The following is a 24,622-nucleotide window of genomic DNA, read 5'->3' as shown; positions in this document are numbered from 1 at the left end:
TCTGCGACTTATGGATGATAGGCAATAGGCAGACGCCATAGTTCTAGTTCTCCAGGAGGCGTTTGACACAGTGCGCCACTATAGGCTGTTAACGAACGTACGACCATATGGAATAAGTACACAGATATGTGAGTTGCTCGAAAATTTCTTAAGTGTTAGAAGCTAGTATGTTTTCCTCGACGGCAATTGTTCATCGGAGACAAGGGTCTTGTGAGGAGTCCCTCATGGAGGTATGATAGGACCGCTGTTGTTCTCTGTATACATAAGTTGTTTGGCGGGAGGATGGACAGCAATCCACTGTTGTTGGCTGATGATGCCATGGTGTACGGTAGGGTGTCGAAGTTGAGTGACTGAATGGCAGAAAGTTCTAAACGTTGAAAAATGTAAAAAGGATGAGTAGGAAGAACAAACTTGTAATGTTCGAATACAGTATTACTAGTGTCCTACCAGGCACAATCAAGTCGTTTAAATATCTAGCCGTAGCGTTGCAAACCGATATAAAATGGAACGAGTAGGTGAAAACCGTGGTAGGGAAGGCGAATTGTCGACATCGGTTAATTTGGAGAGTTTTAGGAAAGAGTGTTTCCCTTGTGAAGGAAACCGCATATAGTATGCTAGTGCGACCTATTCTTGAGCAACGTTCCAGTGTTTGGGATCCATACTAGGTCGGACGGAATGAAGACGTCGAAACAATTCAGTGACGAGCTGCTAGATTTGCTACTGGTAGGTTGGAACGACACGTAAGTGTTACGGAAATGCTTTGCCGGAAATGGAAATCGCTGAAGGGAAGGTGACGTTCTTTTTGAGAAACACTATTCCGAAAATTTAGAGAACCGGCATTTGAAGCTCGCTGCCGAATGATTCTTCTGCCGCCAACATACATTGTGCGTAAGCACCACGAAGATAATACAGGAGAAATTAGGACTCTAAAAATACCAAAATCGCAACATTAAATATGTGTTTCGAGTAGAACATGAAAGAAAATGACTAGTAGTGGTAAAGGGTACCCTCCGCCAAGCACTTTTCGGTGGCTTCTGGAGTATCCAAGTAGATGTAGTTGTAGATGTAGATGAGAGCAGCACAATGGCTATAGATAAACTCGTATTACCTGATTGTGAAACGAAAATTTGTGCCGTGCCCAAATACATCAATAAATCTGTACCCACTGATTTCATGAAATTCGCTTTCAGAGAATAATTCGGAATAACATTTTATACTGTTGCTGAACGTCAAACCATATGTACGTTTCATAAGCTGATACGGGACACAGGAAGACCAAAATGGTGTTCATTCCTTGTGGTGTTGTCATTCTCTCTAAGCGGGACCCAAGTAATTTTGCAAGATTAAGAGGAGACGTTCGTAAGACTACTACACAAACATGTGGACTGTGACGTATGGAGGTTTGGATAGGGCCGAGAAGCGTACACGGAACGCTGATAGCTGACCGTTCGCAATAAGCGGGAAATACGGGATCGTATCCCGGTCCGGCATAAATTTTCATGCGTCACAATCGGGTAAAACATCTAAGCCCATGGCGACAGCCGTCAAGAAATTCGAAATTAGCAAATAATATGGGACAGTTTTCCCCATTGTCTCTGAAACTTCGCAGCCTTTCTGAAAGGCATAACCTCCATCGTGAAGACAATATTCAACTATGGGTGCAGTTGATTTCTGATGATGGATTTGGAACTGGGTAAACCAAGAGCGTCTTCTTACATGGCGAATAACACAAAATCAGGTCGAAGACATAACGCTCTTTTCATTTTCTTGTGTCCTTATAAGAACAGTTACCGGCGCCGAGCATAGCGTCCATCCACAGCTGACCATGAGATATGGCCCCTCAAACGATCACCAACCATAGTTTCGATACTGTTGCGAGAATCAAAGTTATGTAATCGTATTCGCGAATGAGAAAACATATCTACGAAAAGTTAACAGAAAGATAGACGTCCGAGAATGCCAACTTTGGCTCCTTAGCTCGATATCGAGGTGTAAGAGCTGTTAATAGAGGGTAAGATCCCTTAGGTTATACCTTGTGTTAAGATGAAGATCAAAAATAATAATTTAATCGTCAGAAATAAAAGTCTCTTACAATGGGTAAACGATCTTCGTGTTAAACAGTTGGTGGGCAACTTCTCGAACACACACTGTGGAATTTAATTTTTTGGGAACTGTTAAATCAGCTGAAATGTCACTGTGTATAGTAATTATAACCCATTATAACGTCGTCATACACGAAAACGAGATTTGAAAATCAGGCGTTCGAAATAGGTAAAAATCAGTGAAACAGCAATTTTCAGGGAAACGGAGGGAGCTGTGGGGCAGAAAATGTGGAAGAACAAGATAGGGGTGCGTCACAGGATTCGTCATACATTAGTTGAAGAAAACCTTCAAAGAAGAAGGAGTCCATGAGGCGTGATACAGTATGTGAAGCAGTTCCGAATCGATTCGTGTCAGTTTTCGTTCAACATTCTTCAAGGGGAGGTTTTTTTATGACCAAAGAGTCACTCAGGGAGACAGCCTTTATTGATTCTGCTTGTAACGGGCAGACTGACTCAGTATTTTTATCTCGATGAGAAGAAAAATGGAGGACAGGCACAGCTTCTGTTTTACATATGTAAACTCACCATGCACATCCAATACTAGCATATAAGATGCAGTTCTTTGAGCCAAAGCTGGAACAGGGCGAAAATTGAAGAGGAAAGTTAGTGTTCTCTTCAAAGAAAATGTAACGGTATTCAGCGTACGCTACTTAGGGAAACAGAAAATCCTCAACTGCGTACCTGTACGAGCATCAGAATCGCCACAACGAGGAGACAGTGCTCGAACACGTAGCAAAAATCTATAAGACAAATAATTTACACGAAAAATCGGTATGAGAGACTGATTTGCTTTGAATGTTCGACATAGGTAATGAATTAAATACATATTTCAATTCCTCTACTGCACGATGTTCCTCCATTACTTATGTTTTCCTTCGTTGAGACCATTGATTATTAGAGTGCTAGTTCGATGTATCGCGAGCCATTTTAGTTGGCATTGGTATTTACGAACGAGGAATTTCGAATAGAATTTTGTATTCGTATTGAGTCAATGTTAGCCAACGACCTTGCCACAGTGGTAACGCCGGTTTCCGTCCGATCACCGAAGTTAAGCGCTGTCGGGCTGGGTTAGCACTTGGTTGGGTGACCATCCGGTCTGCCGAGCGCTGTTGGCAAGCGGGGTGCACTCAGCCCTTGTGAGGCAACCTGAGGAGCTACTTGATTGAGAAGTAGCGGCTCCGGTCTCGGAAACTGGCATACGGGCGGGAGAGCGGTGTGCTGACCACATGACTCTCCATATCCGCATCCAGTGACGCCTGTGGACTGAGGATGACATGGCGGCCGGTCGTACCTTTGGGCCTTCATGGCCTGTTCGGGAGGAGAGAGATTGAGTCAATCTTCATTTGTCTCAAAAAACTTTCAGTTTACTTGAAACTGCTAGTCACTTTAGTTTTACTTGGCGATTACTTTTAGAAATGCGTTCGTTATGTCTGAAATGTCAAGGCAGCAATCATGTAATTTGGACAGATCTGCCTCTACAAAATACGGATTTTTCTGTATGAAATTTGTCTTGTGACAGTTGTAAAACATTAGAAATACTTCTCTTCGTGAATTAAATGAGTTTTTATTGGATCCTGAGATTATGCAACTAAAAGAGTCAAAAATGTACATTCTTAGTTGTCGAGTAATTATTTTACTAATAATATGTATTATATTAACTGTACATTCATTAAAGCGTTATTTTTTCACATCGTGTAATTTGTTATATTTGATACATGAAAAAGAAAATTTTGCCACATGTCGATCACCTTCTGGTTGAACACTCTACTATATAGCTGATAACTGTGCTCAGGTTGAATGCAGAACACATATACATGTCTTAGTCCCAAACACGAACTATCTCTGTTCTCTAATTTAGGTTCAGCGTTCTGCCGACTGATCGCAGTTACGATGCGTAAGTCTTCAGCGTCTCAACGTTGCACCACATTACCTAGCTATCTCGTCGTGAACCTTCCTCAGTTTAGTTGGATGTGCAAGCGTATTTTCTATCAAGTACGCTACTGCTAGTCTGCATGCATTGACCTTAGTAATTTTCTTGTTTATCTTTCTCTCTTTACTAAATTATCTCTATTATCCCTATGATATCATACTTTCGAGGCAGAATCAACAGGCTACATCCCACTTCTATATTGCTGGTCCGCAATTCTTTGACCAAATCTACTTACGAAAAGCGACAATTTCGTTTTATTCTCTGTTAACAGTATGTGTGTGTAGCCGAATAGGTACACACAACCGCATTGTAAGTTGAGGGCTTTAGTAAGATGATACGGTGCCGAAACCAATGTTCACTTCCCGTCAGTCACCCATGCGGTTCCAAGAATCCCACAAACGATTTGACTTCCCTACGGAGGGAATTCACAAACATTACCGTTCAGATACTCTGTTTCCTTGGACTGGCAATAGACCTTCTTGCCGAATTTGTAACTAGGTTATCATTTCTAACATCCTTCACAGTAGGGTTTAGTTTCTCATCTGGTCAGAACTGTAAGTTCCAAATTTTCGATGTTAGTGGTAAATCAACCTCCAAGTTCTCAAGTGCACCACTTTGTGAAACGCTGAACAACATTAAGTCGGAAGTGCGTCTACCAATCGTGTGAAATGGCGAAATTATGTAAGGTTAAGAAAGTGATGCGTTCTTCTTAACTAGATGAAGTGGTTCTACTTCATCTGAGCTTCCCAGAAATTGTGCAAGTTTGTACTGTACTGTAATTAATATAGGACATTCGTGAGGAGATTTTATTAAATTGCTAAAACATTGTATAGACAGATGAAACAATGAGTCAAATTTCAGTGATCAACTGACTGAGAATCTGCGTTTCAGAATTGGGAACAGTCGTTAATGACGAGTACACTAGTGGTACTTCCAGATATTAGTAGGGGATTTTAATCCATTGTCTCGTGCTGCTAATACCGGAGGCAGTGCACACAATACTGGCAGAGCTGCAGGCAACGCACCGTGATGTCATAAAGTGCTGTGTAAACGCCTCCAGAGTTGCAATGGCACAGAAGTTGCGAAGGGTGTGGGTGTCAGCGCACTCCAGCGACGATAGCGCCCTGCTGCCTGCTGTCACGGCTGTGAGCCGTGAATGAAGACAGTGTACAGGGTGATTCAAAAAGAATACCACAACTTTAAAAATGTGTATTTAATGAAAGAAACATAATATAACCTTCTGTTATACATCATTACAAAGAGTATTTAAAAAGGTTTTTTTTCACTCAAAAACAAGTTCAGAGATGTTCAATATGGCCCCCTCCAGACACTCGAGCAATATCAACCCGATACTCCAACTCGTTCCACACTCTCTGTAGCATATCAGGCAAAACAGTTTGGATAGCTGCTGTTATTTCTCGTTTCAAATCATCAATGGTGGCTGGGAGAGGTGGCCGAATCACCATATCCTTAACATACCCCCATAAGAAAAAATCGCAGGGGGTAAGATCAGGGCTTCTTGGAGGCCAGTGATGAAGTGCTCTGTCATGGGCTGCCTGGCGGCCGATCCATCGCCTCGGGTAGTTGACGTTCAGGTAGTTATGGACAGATAAGTGCCAATGTGGTGGCGCTCCATCCTGCTGAAATATGAATTGTTGTGCTTCTTGTTCGAGCTGAGGGAACAGCCAATTCTCTCACATCTCCAAATACTGTAGTCCAGTTACAGTAGCACCTTCGAAGAAAAAGGGACCAAAAACTTTATTGGCTGAAATGGCACAGAAAACGTTCACCTTAGGCGAGTCACGTTCATACTGAGTTGTTTCCCGCGGATTCTCAGTGCCCCATATACAGACATTGTGACGGTTGACTTTCCCGTTAGTGTGGAAAGTTGCTTCATCACTAAACACAATCTTTGAAACGAAAGATTCATCTGTTTCCATTTGAGCAAGGATAAAATCACAGAAATCGATTCTTTTAATCTTATCAGCTGCAGACAGTGCTTGAACCAATTTGAGACGATAAGGTTTCATAACTAACCTTTTTCGTAGGACTCTCCATACAGTTGATTGTGGAATTTGCAGCTCTCTGCTAGCTCTGCGAGTCGATTTTCCTGGGCTGCGAACAAATGCTTGCTGGATGCGTGCTACATTTTCATCACTCGTTCTCGGCCGTCCAGAACTTTTCCCTTTGCACAAGCACCCATTCTCTGTAAACTGTTTACACCAACGTTTAATACACCACCTATCAGGAGGTTTAACACCATACTTCGTTCGAAATGCACGCTGAACAACTGTCGTCGATTCACTTCTGCCGTACCTTCTGTTGAGCGGTCGCCATCTTAGCATCAACTGACGCTGACGCATAGTCAACAGCGCCTCAAGCGAACAAATGTACAACTAAATGAAACTTTATAGCTCCCTTAATTCGCCGACAGATAGTGCTTAGCTCTGCCTTTTGTCGTTGCAGAGTTTTAAATTCCTAAAGTTGTGGTATTCTTTTTGAATCACCCTGTATTTTGCTACAATTGATGTTTGTTTATTAACGACGTTTTACTAGCGCCTTGGCGTGCAGCAGGCCATCTCCCACCAAGCCACGTCTCATCCATGCCCGAGGGACGACAGTCGTGCCTGATCACGTATAATTCAAACTACAACTTGAAATCTTGTCAGTTGCCCAACTCCTTCAACTGAGTTAATTTTCCACAGATAACAATATACCAAGGTGACTATATTATTTCTAAAATATCTATTTATCATAAAATTTCGAGAAACAGCCGGCAGTTATGTCAATGGATGTGTTGTAGCCATATAGACACACGAAATGTGTTTGTAGAGTGGGCGCAAAGTAACATGACTGCTAGGCTCACAGTCGGCAGGACATGCATGAGGGAGTACTGAGTAGTGGTGGGGGTTGCGCTCAGCGCACTCTAGGGGAAACACCGAGCCCTGGAGGGGAAGTGCCATTTAAAACTGAAGCCTACTTTTTTTTTTGTAAATATTAAGTGAAGCCCCTCCATGCCCATACGTGCATGCTGACCATTCTAAAAGATTTCCTGCCACCTCTGCTTCAGTTAGTATCTAAAAAGAATCCCACAGAAAAATGAAACAGTAGCGGAAATTTGTTTTCACCTGGATTGTTAACCATTTGTAACTACAGAGAACTGTTAGTGTCATGCGTGGCAAATTTTGAGCAAAACCTACATTCATTATGTGGCCATGCTAAAATTGGCTTCTTTTTCCAAAACACAGCGTAGTTTACTCAATGTCACCTCAGTAACATATCCTGCAGACGCAACTGTGAGAGAAATCTGAAACAGTAGTTTATTAAGTGAGGAACTGAGGAAAAGTAGATAATGATAAAGCACATCATCATTACTAAAATAATCTTGTAATGTCTTTACTTATGTTGTCCCAAAACTCACAACCTTTCTCGTTTACTCAGCTGTCGATGGCCGTTAAAATTTAATTCGTTATTAAAGTTGAGTAACATACTATATATATTGAAGTTTAGTGCTACTTTCTCAAACTTTTTATGAAGCATGAGAAATATTGTGGATTTTTCATTCTGGCCTTATCGCTGGTGTGCGCAATCGAAAATCAGTGTGTTACATCAGGTCAATTTTCTCAAGATTGGTCACATGGAAATTACCATCCAAGTCTAAAATAAAGTTCAAAATGTTAGCTAAATTTCATATGGTGCAACGTATTATGTAACAGTAGAAACCATAAAATCATAGAAACCCCTATTTTTCTCTGGAAACTTGTTTTAATTTCGCGCAGGGTTTAATTTAAATACAAATATGGCAATAACTATGAACATTAATAAAGTGATGGGTATTTCATAATGTAGCTGACATATAAAGCTATAAAATAATGTAAGAATGTATTTTTATAGAATACTTCATGTAAAATTGTTTGAAAGATGCAGGGCGTTAGCCTCGATTCTGTCGTCACAGTGGATCACTGACCAAGAATGTCGCCCTCCCAGTCCGAACAAATGAATGAACTCGACAGCCCTCAGGACGAAAATCGGTCACTGTGTATCGGCCACCGTATCCTGCTGAGACTCTATGAGGTTGGCTTTCTGGCATATTAATACATTTGCTGTCATTAATGTGATACATGGAACAAGCTACACTATAAACTATGCAGGCTACAACTGGTTGTTGGTATCTTGTTTAGGTTTCTATAAGAATACTTAAGTGCACCACAAAGAACCCTGTTAGAGACATATCTGTGAGTGTGCATGATAGTGTTTCAATATATCGGTCAGTAGTGTTGTGAATTCGAAGCAGTTTTAGATATTAATTCAAAGGAGCTTTGGAAGCCTTTACTGCAACAAGTTCCAACAATGTAATGACGCAACATAACGAACTGGGCGTTCTCAATCCGATTTATCTTTGGTACATCACGGAATTCCCAATGAAACTTAAGTTGGTATCACTAAATTCATTTCTGTAAATAACTTCAACAAACGTCTGTGGAAGTGATGTATTGTTTGGCAGATGCTCAGCTGAAATTACTGTAAATTACATTTATACATTTGGTGGCTGTATGGTGAAATGCATTTCCAGGTATTAATTAATTACCACAACCCGTCAAATTCGTTGCTAATTATTGCATAACTTGTTTCTATTGGGTAAATATTTATCTTGGTATTCTAGGCAATTGCAATTTCGTGTCTGCCGAAGAGCTCACTGTCTTAGCTATTCGGGTACCCGTGTTGGGGTAATTACGCAGATAGTAGATGACAATACAACACATAGAGCCTTGGACCTGTATGAAACCGTTCACCGATACAAATATGAAACCTTCCAACTTTATACACGTTTCTCAAGGATGTGCTGTGCGAACACACTGAGAGGTTCCATGCCCTCCTTTGCTTGTCTCCTCTCATTTACATCAATTTTATTAATGTTTTTTGTCTTTGCACGGTGGCAACAGACCGAACAAGGTTATTGTAATGAGAGTATTTGTGCTGAGAGCTCAAAAAATACTTTTCACTTGATTCCTAAACGTGTTGGGCTATTCCCCTGGGTGGCCTCTGCGATGCAAGCATCGGGGGATTCGGCACACGGCATTTCCGGTTGGGGGCTGCACTTATCTGAATTCTGAGGGGTTCGTACAATAGGCTTAAGCGCCTGGCGGAACGACTGAGAACACTTGTGGACTGTGCCCTGCTGGGCGTGACTGTCTGGCGCCAGATGGCCGGTGGTCTAGGCACGTTGTTTTCGTAGCCGGTCAAACATCAAGTTCAGTGCCCTCAGCTAAATAGCAGAGGCATCATTGGTTAACTTGAACTGAGGCTAGTAGACGTCATAAAGCCCTTCTCGAAATTGAAGGGAATGGTCACTATTAGTGTGAATGATGTTCTGAGACAGTGTGGCGGAATTTTGGAATCAGAACTGAATGCTGATTCGCGGTTTTCGAGGGGCGTATGGAGTAGAGCAATGTTGGCTTCGCTCTTGCGTGCACGGGCAGTGGGTTTCGGGATCTGATCTTTGTCGGAGTCGGACGGTCTTGCGACCTGGTCGCTCTTTTTCTTAAGAACTTAGAAGTCTTTGGACAGCCTTCGAGTCCAGGGGTTGACACAAGAGTAGCTGCACGGCAGAAGTCGGCGCCTACATCATCAGGACGCTGCCTACCTACGACGTGCTGCAGCTTTCAGTACTGTTACAGTATTTTGCGGCTCCGGCATTTTAGGAGCTTATCAATTTTATACTTAATCCCTTAGCAGCACGCGCGCTCGCTTTGCTACAAGTCCACTTTGCTTGTTTCTCCATGTGATCCCATTTGAGCTCTCACTACTAATTGCGATACTGCTCTATAGTCGGGAGATTAATATTTGATTCATTAGGACCTCCAGTCATTATCGTCAATCTATTGCATCACAGAGAGTAGGAGCCCCTTGTTCTCGAGCCACTTTTTATTCTCATAACATTTCAGTATACCCTATCCCTTAACCTACTGTTTGTGTCGATAATCATGTGCATTTAAGTTGTGACGTATAATATTTCTCATTGTAATATTTAAGCTGCATATCATTTCGTAGGTATATGCAGAATCCCATTTCCTGATGTTTATTATGATAAATCTCTCTTTTTGTGAGTATATTACGATTTTTATTAAATTATTGTGAGTGTGCACTCCTTATTTTACCAACTAGCAGGGTCCACCATCATTTTCTTCCGTTACCGTTTCTGCCCCAGTGATCAAAGTATACAGTACAGCAGATTTTCAAATTCGTGCTAGAGAACAGCTGAGAATGCCCGTCACGATCACTGCTTTCAGTTTGACGTTCGCATTGATCCACCTGAATTTTAAATTTACTGATTTGATCCTTGTGCATTGCTTCAGATGTTGGTGTATAAGTGACCACTATGACTGGCAATTTTCGCGTTGTGTCAGATGCTATGCGAGTCTGCACCGATAAGAAGGAAAGAGAGAAGTTCCGGTGGCCAGTGGCAGGAATCCAGTCATCTGTACAAATCACTTGAAGATTAATTGAAGTCTTTATTTCTAATTAGAAAATAAAGTTAACTTAAGTTGCCATGATTCCTATACTTCCTTTGCCTCCTGCATACAAGTGCTTTAGCTACTATTACCACTTGCAGAACGCAGGCCAAGTAACGTCTTCCTAATGGTACTGATGCTCTCGAAGTCCGCGACCGAACTGCGGCCGACCAGCGATGGGTGGCTGCTGAAGTCAGTTGACAGCGCTGAACACTGTCTTGCTGGAAACTTAGCGCTGTCCACTCTAGTACTACAGGGTTCGTATTTTTAGTCTCCTGCTGCCGAATAAAAGTACATAACATTAGAATAGCCCATATTGTGCATTGAGAAACAGGGATTCGGTGAACTGTGGGTTTCGCTGACAACGATTGTCCACAAGCCGTTGGTTTCAAAGTCTCCTCGCTTTATACCAGGTCTAGTTGTTTATATCAGAAAAGTAACACTGAATCTTGACAGTTTCATCACATTCAATACAAAAACGTACCAGCTACACTGCACATTTACATACACACCGAGAAAGCAGACTCGTCGTGGGAAACACTCGAGAGAGGTTGTGCAGTGAGAAACTCACCTTACAAGGAACTCCTTCTTAGCTATCTAAGCTTCACGGTAGCGGATTCCTTCACTCTCTGCAGGCTCCTGCAACATAAAGAGATAAAAATTAAATACATATATGTGTCTTCTTGTTTACACAAATTTATTCCTATTTGAGTTATTAATTAGATACATATTTTGTGAAAGATATCTAGCGTTAATAACACCATAGAACGAGCGCAATAAACGAGGGCGTCAGATTAGTAGGTGGTCAAGAGTGTACTCCACGTTCTAAGTGGAATAAAGTAAGCAGGTAACTGTTGCAATGAATAAGTTTCCAGGAAAGGATGAAACGATTAAGAACAGTATTTCCACCAAGTGAAGTTGAAATAATGTTTAGGAAAGTTTGCCACCGATGATAATAAATATGACAAGTAAAATTGACCCTCAGCCTCTGGCTACTCCCATTCTGAAGAAATGAGACTAATTTGTGTTACTAACATTAAAGAAGAACAATGTTCCTATGGGGGGAATCAAAATAAATAGAGGGGACGGTATTGTACCGTGGTACACGTTCAGACTTTCGCCTCTAAGTACCCTGTAATAGAAATTTATTTTCTTATTCCAGTTTTTAATGAAGGTGTTCAATTTCTATTAGCTGCAGTCTTTCTCTGAAGTTGAAAAAAAGTTATTACGAAAAATCACGTTTTTTCCAAATGTATATCATGATAATGGTCATAGCAACAAATATTCAACTGAAATTTAAAAGCGTTGCAGTACGAAAGACCTTGTCAGAATCGCATTAAATAGTGTGTCTGTTACATTATTAATCTGTTACACACCAACAATCATTAAGTGAAATCAAGTTAAGCCGAAGTATTTAAAAACAAATTAACACGTTAAACAGAGTTTGGAGTAGAAGCCGTTGGAAGGTAACACAGATTTCCATTTTCAAGGCAGGTAAAATTTTTTACACATTAAAAATGGTTCAAATTGCTCTGAGCACTGCGGAACTTCACCTAGAACTTAGAACTACTTCAATCTAACTAACCTAGAGACAATGCACACGTCCATGCCTGAGGAAGGATTCGAACCTGCGACCGTAATGGTAGCGCGGTTCCAGACTGTATCACCTAGAACCGCTCGGCCACACTGGTCGGCTTTTACACATTAAAATAACATTTTATTTGTAAGTATCACATGTTTCATAATAAAGGACCCGTCATCTGTTTCAGGGTACAGGATGGTGCACGACCAATGATGTACGTGTCCGCTGTCAACATGATATCTAATTGGTTCTAAACATACATATGATTTTACTCACCATAAAATTCAATACCTAAAGAAGTAGCAGTGTATTGCAGTTAGCTTTAACATATGATACAGCACTTAGATTAAATATGTAGAAGGCGAAATTATTACAAACGTTGCGCTGAACTGAATTTCATGTCTAATATAAACAAAATCTGTAGAAGACTGCGGAATCTGTTCATGGTGGTCTCTAGTTCGCACTCACTCGTGTGATTCCAAAATCTGTCACTAGCCTGAAGTACCGACCAATAAACAGCGTTTGTTTCTAGGTACACTGTTCCTTCCTACATTATTTCGCTGCGGTGGGTATTATGTAACGGGACTCATCTCCAATCTGCCATTTTGAATGATTTATGAACATCAAATGACGTCAATTAAATTGTGCACACACTTGGACTCGGGATGTACTGAGACGGAAACCGGTCGTGTTCTTTTTGAATGAAACATTCCAGCTTAAGCTTAAACAATGTAATGCAATCGTGGAAGGTCTAAACGCAGACAGCCAGGCGGGGATTCGAAACCTCATCCTTGCGGATTCAGGTGCTGCGACACCCTACTGCGCCACATGACGCAATACAGTTTCAGATCACTTCAGCAGCTTTACTAGTCCTCATATAGTAGGCACGACAGAGGACAGCAAATGAGTTCAGACACGCCCTTCTAGGAATGTAACAGCTCGGTGTAGCCCATACCAAAGTGTAACTAACATCCTCGGCGAACTTACATTATACTCTGCGGGTGAAAGGCTACGCTGCTCTAGCAGAACCCTGCATGTTATATTTAAAGATCCGGTATTCACAGAACACAGTGCAATCATTCTACTGAATCCATCATATCTCTCACGTAACGAGAATAACATAACAGAGTCTCGGGCGCATACTAGCTCATACAGCCTGCATAATTGTTTGCAGAACGTATTTATCTGCGTACGTCCGTCAACTCTTCAGAAGAAAGTGGAGAAAATTACGTTCATACTTCTTCTTTCAAATAACTTCGCGGAATGCAGCCGCGTGATCTCACTGACAGCAGACTATATTTCAACAGGTGACCACCGCGACATGTTCAAGGCGAAACTGCAGCTTGAAAACACTGTGTAAAGAAGTTTGACACCTCCGTTTGCAGAGAAATTCCGGAAAGATAACACACACACACACTCACACACACACACACACACACACACACACACACACACACGCACGCACACACACATACAAACATACAAACACACTGTGAACACTAACACCACTACAGAACCAAAGAATAGTGCTATCTTAGTCCCTCTGTTTCTTGTCAAGAGAGTGACCAGGATGCCACTCAGAGTTTAAGCAAAAACTTACGAGGTTACATCCTAGCTTAATTTCCACTTCTTCCTTTAGTGTGTGCCAGGATCTCCGTGTTGTTACATTCCGTAGGATGACTGATGCCCAGAGAACGTTCTGCAATAGCCGATTTGCTCGTCTGATGTAAGCGTTTGAGTAAAACCCATGCTCACAAGGGAACCTCCCCATAGCATCCCCCTCAGATTTAGTTATAAGTTGGCACAGTGGATAGGCCTTGAAAAACTAAGCACAGATCAATCGAGAAAACAGGAAGAAGCTGTGTGGAACTATGAAAAAATAAGCAAAATATACGAACTGAGTAGTCCATGTGCAAGATAGGCAACATCAAGGACAGTATGAGGTCAGGAGTACCGTGGTCCCGTGGTTAGCGTAAGTAGCTGTGAAATGAGAGGTCCTTGGTTCAAATCTTCCCTTGTGTGAAAAGTTTACTTTCTTTATTTTCGCAAAGTTATGATCTGTCCGTCCGATCATTGATGTCTCTGTTCACTGTAATAAGTTTAGTGTCTGTGTTTTGCGATCGCACAGCAAAACCGTGCGATTAGTCGACGAAAGGACGTGCCTCTCCAATGGGAACCGAAAACATTTGATCGCAAGGTCATAGGTCAACCGATTCCTCCACAGGGAAACAGGTCTGATATATTCTATACGACACTGGTGACGGCATGTGCGTCACATGACAGGAATATGTTGTCGACCCACCTAACTTGGCGAATGGGTAAAAAGATTCTTCTACCTTGCCCGATTTAGGTTTTCTTGTGGATGTGATAATCACTCCCAAAAAAGTGATGAAAACATAAGTGTTTGTCACATAAACTGAAAATAAAAAGTTAAAATTTTCTTGCGCGGGAAGGCTTGAACCAAGGACCTCCCAGTCCACAGCTGCTCCCGCTAACCACGGGACCACGGCGCTCCGCAGTTTAACGCGTCCTTGATGTTGCATATCTTGCACATCGACTACTGAGTTCGTATATTTTGCTTATTTTTTCATAGTTCCACACAGCTTCTTCCTGTTTTCTCGATTGATCTGTGTTCAGTTTTTCAGGGCCTATTCACTGTGCCAACTTATAACTAAATCTGAGGGGGGTGCGATGGGGAGGTTCCCTTGTCAGTACACCGGCCCGCTACGGTCTGATAGTCCCATCAGTACATGACGTGACACAGCTGCAAAGAATAAGATAGACAATCGCCTCAGTCAAACCTATAACATCTTTAACGGAACATAAGAGAGTTCTAAACATAAATGGAGATCGTAAAACAAATTTCACGTCATATTTCCGAGAAGAACGACCAACTTGTTGGAGATGCTCCTTGTGCAAGGCAGAAAGGCTGTAGACCTCGGCGCCAACCCGGTATCATCAGTACCCCTGTGCACGTTTGGTCGTAGCTGAAAAAACACATAGGCTTCAAATCCGCCGTCTCCCAGGAACGTTCTTCCAAGTCTTCCACAAAATAATTTGGAATAATAGGTGATAAGGGGCTTCGCATCGGAACCCCGGCTGCTCTTACTACTGGTCACTGAATAAAAAGTTACATCTCGAAATAGGTTCATTAAGTCAACACCAAACCTAATCTCAGTTGACCGTATCTGACACAGGATCACGTGTGCAGAGAGAGACCACAACAAAACTTTCTAGGATATCAGGGTGATTCAAACGTATTTCCTCCAAGTGACGTAAGAAATCCGTCGAGTTCTTAACGTGATAGTCACTCGAAACATTTACTGGGCTCATAAAATTTTTCTTAGTTACACGCATTTGCCGCAGTAGTGAATATGAAGGTATTAAGGAACGTTTAAAATCGATAAAGATTTTAGGATCATTGTTTGAAATTTAGTTCTTTGAATGCAGTACGTACAAACGGAAGGTCATTTAATCCTGCACAAGGTTTCGCTGCACACAGCAATGAAGACTTGTAATTCTGACGACACCTCGGAGGTAGTAGCTGCTGACAAAAGACAAGTCCTGCGAGAATCGCTGTAGCCACCTGTTGCTGTAGGTGGCCACAGCTCGGGTGCGCGTCTTAAACAAACGACGCGACGTCCTCAGCCGGGAAAGTGAAGTATCAGAGAGGTCAATGGGGAATTACCTTACCTTTGAAATTTCTTCCACAGTTTTATCTCTTATTCAGAATCCATACTCGAAGAAGGAAAAAAAAAGAGGCAGGGTGCACAAGTGCAAATTAGGCCGCCGAAACTGCGTGGCACGAGTAGCACAAACGATAAAATACTAAACTGCCACACTGTCAGACATAAAGTTTACGAGTGGTAATGTTAACGTAAATAATTTCAACCATTTTACCTTTGTGCCATCCTTCGCGCAGCTGTAGACAGAAAAAAGCCGTTTAGCATTCACATGGAAATATATTTCATTACAACTCCCCTGCTTTTCGTTCGTCATCCTACAGTAAAGCTGATGTGTATCCACAATACAGAGCCACATCCGCCTCGTTCTCATCCCCGTTTCAAAATAATACTCCATAAGATAAACTGAAAGAAAATAAAGCTCATTACAGTCATGACTTCTCTATAGTGGAGAACCTAACGTTCCGGCTCTCTCATTATGTCTGTTGCTGCATATTATCTAACACTCACCCTCTTAAATGTGTATGGCACGTATGAATCCCATAATTATGCACATTGATATAATGTTTATTGCGAAGCCAGTAGAAACGATTAGGAAGTTGTAAGAAAGCGTATACATACGAAAAGTAAGGTTTGAACTTAGAATGGTGGTGTTAAAGCGAATCTCTCTGAACACGGATGTATATGTCGCAGACATAGCTCAATACATACAGAAGTAATTTTTTAAACCAAACACTGTTAAAACGAATAAAATGAGATGTTAGGAAGAGACTGTGGTTCAACAATTTTGAACTTGGTCTAAGAGCTATAAAACACGTTACACGTCATCCCCTTTTGATTACTTTTCCTCTTGTGTTAACGTATTGTCTGCTAGTGAAATGACTCGTCATTTTGATCCGTACGGTGGCGCCTCCTACTCTTACTTTATGGCCTCTTAAAACCCATACTTCCAGAAACAATTACAGTCTTATTCCGTATTTCGCGAAAGAAAATTCGAGCTATCATGTCACCGTGTACAGCTCTCTCACAGACACTTGATGAAGTTACGTTCAGGTTCATCACTCATTCAGTAAGGTACAGTCGTGGACAAAACGAGCGAGACCGCTCGTTATGCTGATCCGCACACCTTTAAAGTCTGCTACACAGCATAACAGGCAAGGCGATGAAGTGCTACCAACATACTATACACAGGCGTGAAATTGACAAACTATCCGAACTTAGACTGTTTTCAATCATGTGTAAGACTGTATTAATGCTGATTAGTATGATAAACACAACACGTAAATATAAGATATAAATGAAAGAAGAAACGATAATTAGTATGAACTGTACTAATGAAAATGAATTTCACCCTATCGAGATAACATAAATGTTTTAGTAAGACAAAGTACCCGAGATCGTTACGAATTAGCAAAATATTATGCGCATTCGGCCACGAAACGATCTGTGTCGACGTTCAGACCAGTCATACTAGTTTACCGTCGCTGACCTGCCATGAAAGTGTGCAAATTTAGCAATGCATTAAGTTTCATAACGAAATTCAGTTAAAAATCACTCACTGCCATACTTAAGTCAATTCAGTTATTGACGGAAGCGGAAAAAGTAGGCAGTAACAAGTACGAAATTCTACAAGAATTGCATATTGACATCCACAGGGCTCCGGTACAGAATAAAAGTAGCAATAAAGCGTATTGGGGCGCGAGTATTTCTTAAAATTGCTTTATTGATAGTCTATCTGCCTACATAGAGATTAGAACCGAAAACAAACCAGATCTCCCTTGCAGTAGGACACACCTTTCACTACGCTAGCAGACAACCCAGGCAAACAGCCCTCTATTACCACCACATACATGAATAAGCCGGCAATTTCGCAATGAAAATGGTGAAATGATCTGCAGTTTCTGTTGCTTAGAACTTTCTGGAATCAAAAACAAGAATTTTCTACCTTTATGTCACCGCTTATGTTACAATCATTCGGGATGTTTACCGAAATAACAAAATACTGTTATTAGCGAGTAAATATGGTAGGATGATTCTGCACCAAAAAACGCGGTGGCATTAATACTGTGGTCTGAATTACGACGTGTATAGGCAAATGGATTTTATTTGCATTACTGTAAAAGTGATTTGGATTGAAAGCGTAGCTACGAATAATATGCTGGTGCATCGACTGCACTAGAACATTTCGAATAAAGAGCAGGGGGAATTATTTATGTGGCCCTCATCTTCAGTAACTGACGTAGCTATTTTCGTTGTTAGGATTTCATCAGCCAAATCGGTAAAAACAGAACCATACTAGTCTCACTTTCTTGACCGTTTATCTGTCTACTGAACCCTTAAAACCCATTTACCTCGAGTGCGGATACACATAGTAATCGGAAATGTATCGCACTTCCTGTGGTATACGATCCCTTGGTGGTGTAAAAAAGTGAGCTTCTATGTCAACACAATCTAAAGATACGGCCGTTTATCTAAAGAAAATTTACACGAAACGTCAAAAATGGCTCTAATAACTATGCGATCAAACAGCCCTCATAATGCAAACTGCCACTACAAGAACGAAAGTTTCCAAACATGGCAATGAGTAGTCGAGGAATGTAATTCAGATCACAGTATTAATGCCACCGGGTTTAGAAGTGCGAGCATTCCCATTGCTAGCTAGCTTAAGAAACACTTCGGCTAATGAACGTTTTCTGGCTGTGGCGAGTCTAATGGAGAAATCTAAGCATTGTAGAATACGTTTGGCAGCTATATAGCCGTTTTTTTCCTGGGGTGGTGCAGAATTATACTACTAAATTTACTCGCTAATAACAGTATTTTGTTATTTTGATAAACATCCCGAATGATTGTCACATAACCGGTGACATAAAGGTAAAAAATTCTTGTTTTTGTGTCCAGAAGGCTCCAAGCAACAGAAAATGCAGATCATTTTGCCATTTTCATTGCGAAATTGCCAGCTTATTCATGTCTGGGGTAATAATAGAGGGCTGTTTGCCTGGGTTGCCTGCTAGAGTAGTGAAAGGTGTTTGCTACTGGTTTGTTTTCGGTTCTGATCTCTATGGAGGCAGATAGACTATCAGTAAAGCAATTTTAAGAAATTTTAAGAAATGTTACTGCCTACTTTCTCCGCTTCTGTCAATAACTGAATTGACTTAAGTAGGGCACTGAATGATTTTTAACTGAATTTCGTTATGAATCTTCACGCATTGCTCAATTTGCACACTTTCATTGTAGGTCAGCGACGGTAATCCAGTATGAGTGGTCTGAACGTTGACACAGATCTTTTCGCGACGGAATGCGCATAATATTTCGCGAATTCGTAACGATCTGGGGTACTTTGTCTTACTAAAACAGTTATGTTATCTCGAAAGGCTGAAATTCTTTTTTGTTGGTACAGTTCATACTAATTATCGTTTCTTCTTTCATGTATATCTTATATTTACGTGTTCTGTTTAACATACTAATCAGTATTAATATAGTCTTACACATGATTGTAAAGTCTGACAAAGATCGAATAGTTTGTCAATTTCACGCCTGTGTATAGTATGTTGGCAGCACTTCATCGCCTTGCCTGTCATGCTGTGTAGCAGACTTTAAAGGTGTGCGGATCAGCATAACGAAAAGGTGAGAAGTCTCGCTCGTTTTGTCCACGACTGTACATACATCAAAAGCAGATATAATGATTCTCGAAACAATATAATAATTTTAATGACAATTAACTGTTATACAAATTTCTTTTTCAAAGTTAACTTAAGTGATCCTATATCAGTAGTTGATAATTTTCCACTTAAGTTACTTTTTTTATTGAGTCCTTACATTTTTCTTTTAATACCATGAAGAACTTTAACGAGTGAACGTAGTGGTGCTATTTGTGATCACTGGTGTGAGAGACAGTACATGCAGATTCATGAAACTATACATCACTGTGCTATATCGTTGTTAGTAACTGTAACATATTCACTTCGGAGCGGAGTAGGAATTGCGACCCTCTTATCTGTGGGACACAGAAAGACACAAGGAAAATTGTGGGATCTTATCCGATGTACCAAGAAGTCATTAGACTTAAACATAAATAAGAAGAAACATTAGAATACTTGTTGGTCGAACTGGTACGTTCACACGAAGTGAATTAGGTTCAGATTTCTAGCCGTCCGTGGTGGACTAGCGGTTCTAGGCGCTTCAGTCCGGAACCGCGTGACTGCTACGGTCGCAGGTTCGAATCCTGCCTCGGGCATGGATGTGTGTGATGTCCATAGGTTAGTTAGGTTTAAGCAGTTCTACGTTCTAGGGGACTGATGACCTCAGTGTTAAGTCGCATAGTGCTCAGAGCCATTTGAACCATTTTGTTCTGATTTCTTTTTTTTTTTTTAAAAAAAGGCTTAAGCAATTCATAGAAATCCTAGGGAACCTAAAGTGTGACAGTAAACGGGTGTTCGAACTCTGCTCCAGTAGGGGTAGTGTATCTTACTGCTGTGCACTTTTTCTTATGAAACTTGAACCCATCTGGCTGATAGCAGACTGGTGTTGAAACTTGAGGACTGAAGTATGATGTGTCATAAGTAACATAACGCGCTGAAACGCGGACCATACATAGAAAGAACTGCTACAGTATAGTGCTGAAGCTAACTGAACGAACCACGCAATGACACGAGCAGTAATGACATTTTTACTGGGAGACAATAATTAAACCGAGTTATGATGGCCCCCTGAACATTACAAAAGGTGGAACATGGTTCGTAATAGGTTGGCCGATCATGGAGGACGAAACTGCATACTTTGCATCACGTTCCCATGTTGGCCACAAGATTGTTAAGGAGTTCTTGAGGTGGGGCGTTCAATTCCTTCACCTGCTTGGTTGACAACTGTAGCATGGTCGCTCTTTTATGCGGACTCGCTGTAATACGTCTCTGCCACGTACCCCACAACTGCGAGGAGGGATTTAAGTCGGAGGAACGTACAGACCTGTCCATTCGCCGAATATCTTCTCGCTCCAAGAGCTCTTCCACGAACTATTGCCTAACTTTGTGTCACAGCCTTCTCTCTCAGGGACCGATGACCGTCGCAGTCTGGTCCCTTTAATCCCCCAAACCAACCAACCATCTCTGCTCTTGCGTTCTTCATCTTCGTGCCGTCGCTTATCGTTATGCCGGAACAAGGGTAAAACGATTTTGCGGCGAAGTGATAAGGGATCGTACAACGACTCATTCCGCATTACAAGCTGATGTACAGGTGCTAGTCGTTTCATAAACCATTCGTACACGCCGGGTGGACGCGAATTTGCAATCCAGTCGTGCCATGTACTGCCATTAATACCGAGACACAGTCGACTCCGCCTACAGTGGTGCCAAGCCGGAACACAGTGGACGACCACAGACTGGCAAGTGGTGAATCCCGATTTGTTTTGGCGACGGATGGTAACCAAATACGGGTTGGCAAAACTGACGACGGACGCTCCCGTCACTGCAGTAGGTCGCAGTTCTTGATCGGAGCCACTTGTGATAGCACTACCGTGCGTGCCTCCACCACTTCATCTGTGTGCATGCTGTGTCAGCAGCCGCGGGACAAGCAGCTCGTGTTAGTACTGCCTTTGGTCAGTTATACGTTGGTGGTTATTACGGTCGTTATTTTTGTGATACTTCCGTTATTATCTTAATCGAGAGGCATGACGAAGTTATCATTGCTTCTGCGATAGATAGTTTGTGTTACTCCTGCCTGGGCAGCAGTCAACGCAAATCACTTCGGAGAATAAAACACGGTCTGTAGTAGGCTGTAATGAAGACAATATTTATTTAAGTCGTGCCATTTGTCATTTTCAATCACCTGTAAGACTTACGTGGAAGAATATCACATTGAATGCATACAATTACGTACATCGCTATGTAAAAGTAACTCATTACGCACCTCACGTAACAGAAACCTTAACGTGCAAAATACCTGCATACATGTGTAAGATCACACATTACGTATCGTAACTGTGAAATTATTTGTCAATACACGTAAAAATAAGACATTATATTCCATCCTTACATTGTGAATGGATCCACGTTAACGTGACACATCGTATTGGGAACTTAACTCAAACAAGTAAGTACTACAGTTCGATAACTAACGGCTGCTGATGTTTTGTTGTCAAAGATATACATACATCCAAACTCTAGAATTCTGAGAATGCTCACTTTCATGTGGCCTCATAATCTTTGTGCATACTTTTCTGCTTCTGAGACATTCATTTTCATTTCTCAAATTTATCTTTCCACGTTATATTGCATTTACGTTGATGTGACAAATAATGGATTTTGGTTTGGTTTATGTTATGTTTCTATGTTATGCTTGTTATGATAGTATCATGTACTGTACGTCATGAATTCATGATTTACTCGGCACTTACTCCTACCCTTTTATCGCAGGTGCCATTTGCTAGCCGCCCTGCCTCGCATTGTATCTTCATTGGTAAATGTTAAAAAGATTTCGTATAGTTTGGTACCCTGTACGTATTTTCTGAAAAACATCAGTGAATGCCACTTTAACACTTAGTTTCTCTCAATAACGAATCTGTAATAGCCTATGTTTTCTACTCGATGGTCATCATGGAATAGATTCTCCGTAGGATATCTTTATTTTGTTACTTGATTCTACAATTTTTGTTTAATGTAAGGTGACATACATATTTTGAGATACTCCTTTTGGCACCCTCGTGTGTTCAGCAACGTTTGCCCAGAAATGAGTGACGTTTATACACGCAATCTTTTGAATTTTTTTTTTATCTGCTGTAACTGCTTGCCCATTTAGCGGAATACAAGGCAAACATACAGACATAGGTTTATGTGTATAAACTGCCCTCTATAAGAGGCTACAGCTGGTTCGTGAGTAATAACGTAATTAAATAAAATAGTATGAAAATTGTTTTTCTATGGATTACTGTTCTGTAAAAAATATCAATCAGAAACTCAGCAGTTCATGACGTGACTTCAAGGCTCGTAGTAAATAAACTAACACTAAATCATAGTAAGACTCAGTTTTTACAGTTTCTAACACACAATTCAATAAAGCATGACGTTTTCATTTCACAGAATTGGCGTGAAACGGAACTAGGTGTTCAGAAAGATAGGAAACTGTCGTGGAAAGCCTACGTTCAAGATCTTGTTTAAAGACTTAATGCTGCAATTTTTACTATTCGAACGGTATCTGAAGTGAGTGATCGTTCGACACGAAAATTAGTCCACTTTACTTATTTTCATTCTCTTATGTCGTGTGGTATCATATTTTGGGGTAGCTCTTGTAATTCTAAAGGGATATTTTTGGCTCAGAAAAGGGCTGTTCGGGCAATAAGCGGTGTAAGTTCACGAACCTCTTGTCGACCCTTGTTCTCTAGTGTGGGTATTTTGACATTGGCCTCTCAGTATATACATTCCTTACTGTCATTTCTTGTTAACAATATTAGCTTATTCTCAAGAATTAGCAGCTTTCATTCAGTTAATACTCGGCAGAAATCAAACCTGAATTTGGATCAGACGTCCTTAACTCTTGTGCAGAAAAGTGTGCACTATACTGCTGCATCCATTTTCAACAAGCTACCACTCCAATTCAAAAATCTTAGCAGTAATCTACGCGCTTTCAAATCGAGCTGAAGAGTTTCCTCAGGGGTTACTCATTCCTTGTCGAGGAGTTCCTTGAAAAATTAAGCTGATTCTTCTTGTATTGTTGATTGCGTTTACTTAAACCTATGGATTGACTTTTTGCGGGTCCATAAACATTTTCTTTTTGTCTCTTATTACTTTTACATTGTAACTTCATGTACTGACACGTTCCATGACCGAGATTTGCTCCTCAATTTGGTCCTACTGAATTTGAAGTTTAAATAAATAAATAAATAATACAAGGCACTCGTTAAGTCTGACTCACGAGCAGTTAATGGATTTTTCATTTTTCAATATCTTGTGAAACTTGTACTTACTTCAAATATCACTGTTAATGTACTGTATAAAATATTTTATTATTTCTGTTAGTATGCCGTTAAACAGTCTGGGTCGCTGATTGGTATGCAACACATCAATTAAGTCTAGCACACTAGCAATACATGCAAAGTGCCTCTGACATTGGCTGTCAATAGTCCTTCAGTATTTGGATATATGCGTATCATTGACAATAAAATATTAGTTGTGTTATGTGTCAAGCTGTAGTACTTAGAGCAAGTTCCCAGGTTAATGTTAAAGTTGTTGCGTTAAAGAGGATCTATTCACAACATAGGGATTAAATATAACGTCAAATTTTTGCGTGTAGTGAAAAATTAATTGGCTTTACATGAGCCTGAGAATGACAAGACGTCTAAATTAACTAATCACAAGATTTAAATAAGGATCATCTACATTACGGCCTACTAAGGAGCATGATTTCTTTATTGCGCAGTTACAGGCTACGGATCCTCACAAAATTAAAGAAATTTAACCAAATCTTTTGGCTGTTCACTATTTCCAACGTAATCATCAGTTAGCAATCTCTCTACCTAGAAAGGGGCTAGGCGAGTCCCTCATGCTTTGTTTCGTACATTCATCTATTTCTATCATTTCCTCTTGACCTGCAACACGATGTTTTCCTGTCATGCCCTCAATTAAATTGAATAGCCTATGAATGAACTGACCGTAAATAGAAGTAACAGGCTATCTCACATTTCATGAGTTTATCGTCACTATATCCGAAATTTTACTTGATCTGCCCTCTGCTCTGTAGCATTGCCCCTGATGCCTCATGTCAAAGGTTTTATTTAGCTTCATCTCCTGTTGGGTGAGACGGCAGAGACAACAGATGACTGTCAG

At 40.9% G+C, this 24,622-nt stretch overlaps 1 protein-coding gene and 1 pseudogene across 1 annotated transcript in view; one reads left to right on the top strand and one right to left on the bottom strand.

Moving 5' to 3' along the window:
* The window catches only part of LOC126198887 (zwei Ig domain protein zig-8-like), a 657,506-nt gene that overhangs the window by 485,744 nt on the left and 147,140 nt on the right, over positions 1 to 24,622 (bottom strand). The window contains exon 2 of the mRNA XM_049935496.1: positions 11,116 to 11,183. The gene's annotated coding sequence lies outside the window, so the exon portion shown is untranslated. The remainder of the gene's footprint in view (positions 1 to 11,115; positions 11,184 to 24,622) is intronic.
* Positions 3,100 to 3,217, top strand: LOC126199819 (5S ribosomal RNA; annotated as a pseudogene).

Source organism: Schistocerca nitens, chromosome 8, assembly GCF_023898315.1.
Source record: "Schistocerca nitens isolate TAMUIC-IGC-003100 chromosome 8, iqSchNite1.1, whole genome shotgun sequence".
In the NCBI taxonomy this organism is placed as follows: domain Eukaryota; kingdom Metazoa; phylum Arthropoda; class Insecta; order Orthoptera; family Acrididae; genus Schistocerca; species Schistocerca nitens.
Note: the sequence above shows the minus strand (reverse complement) of the source record. Positions and strands in the feature narration are given on the sequence as shown.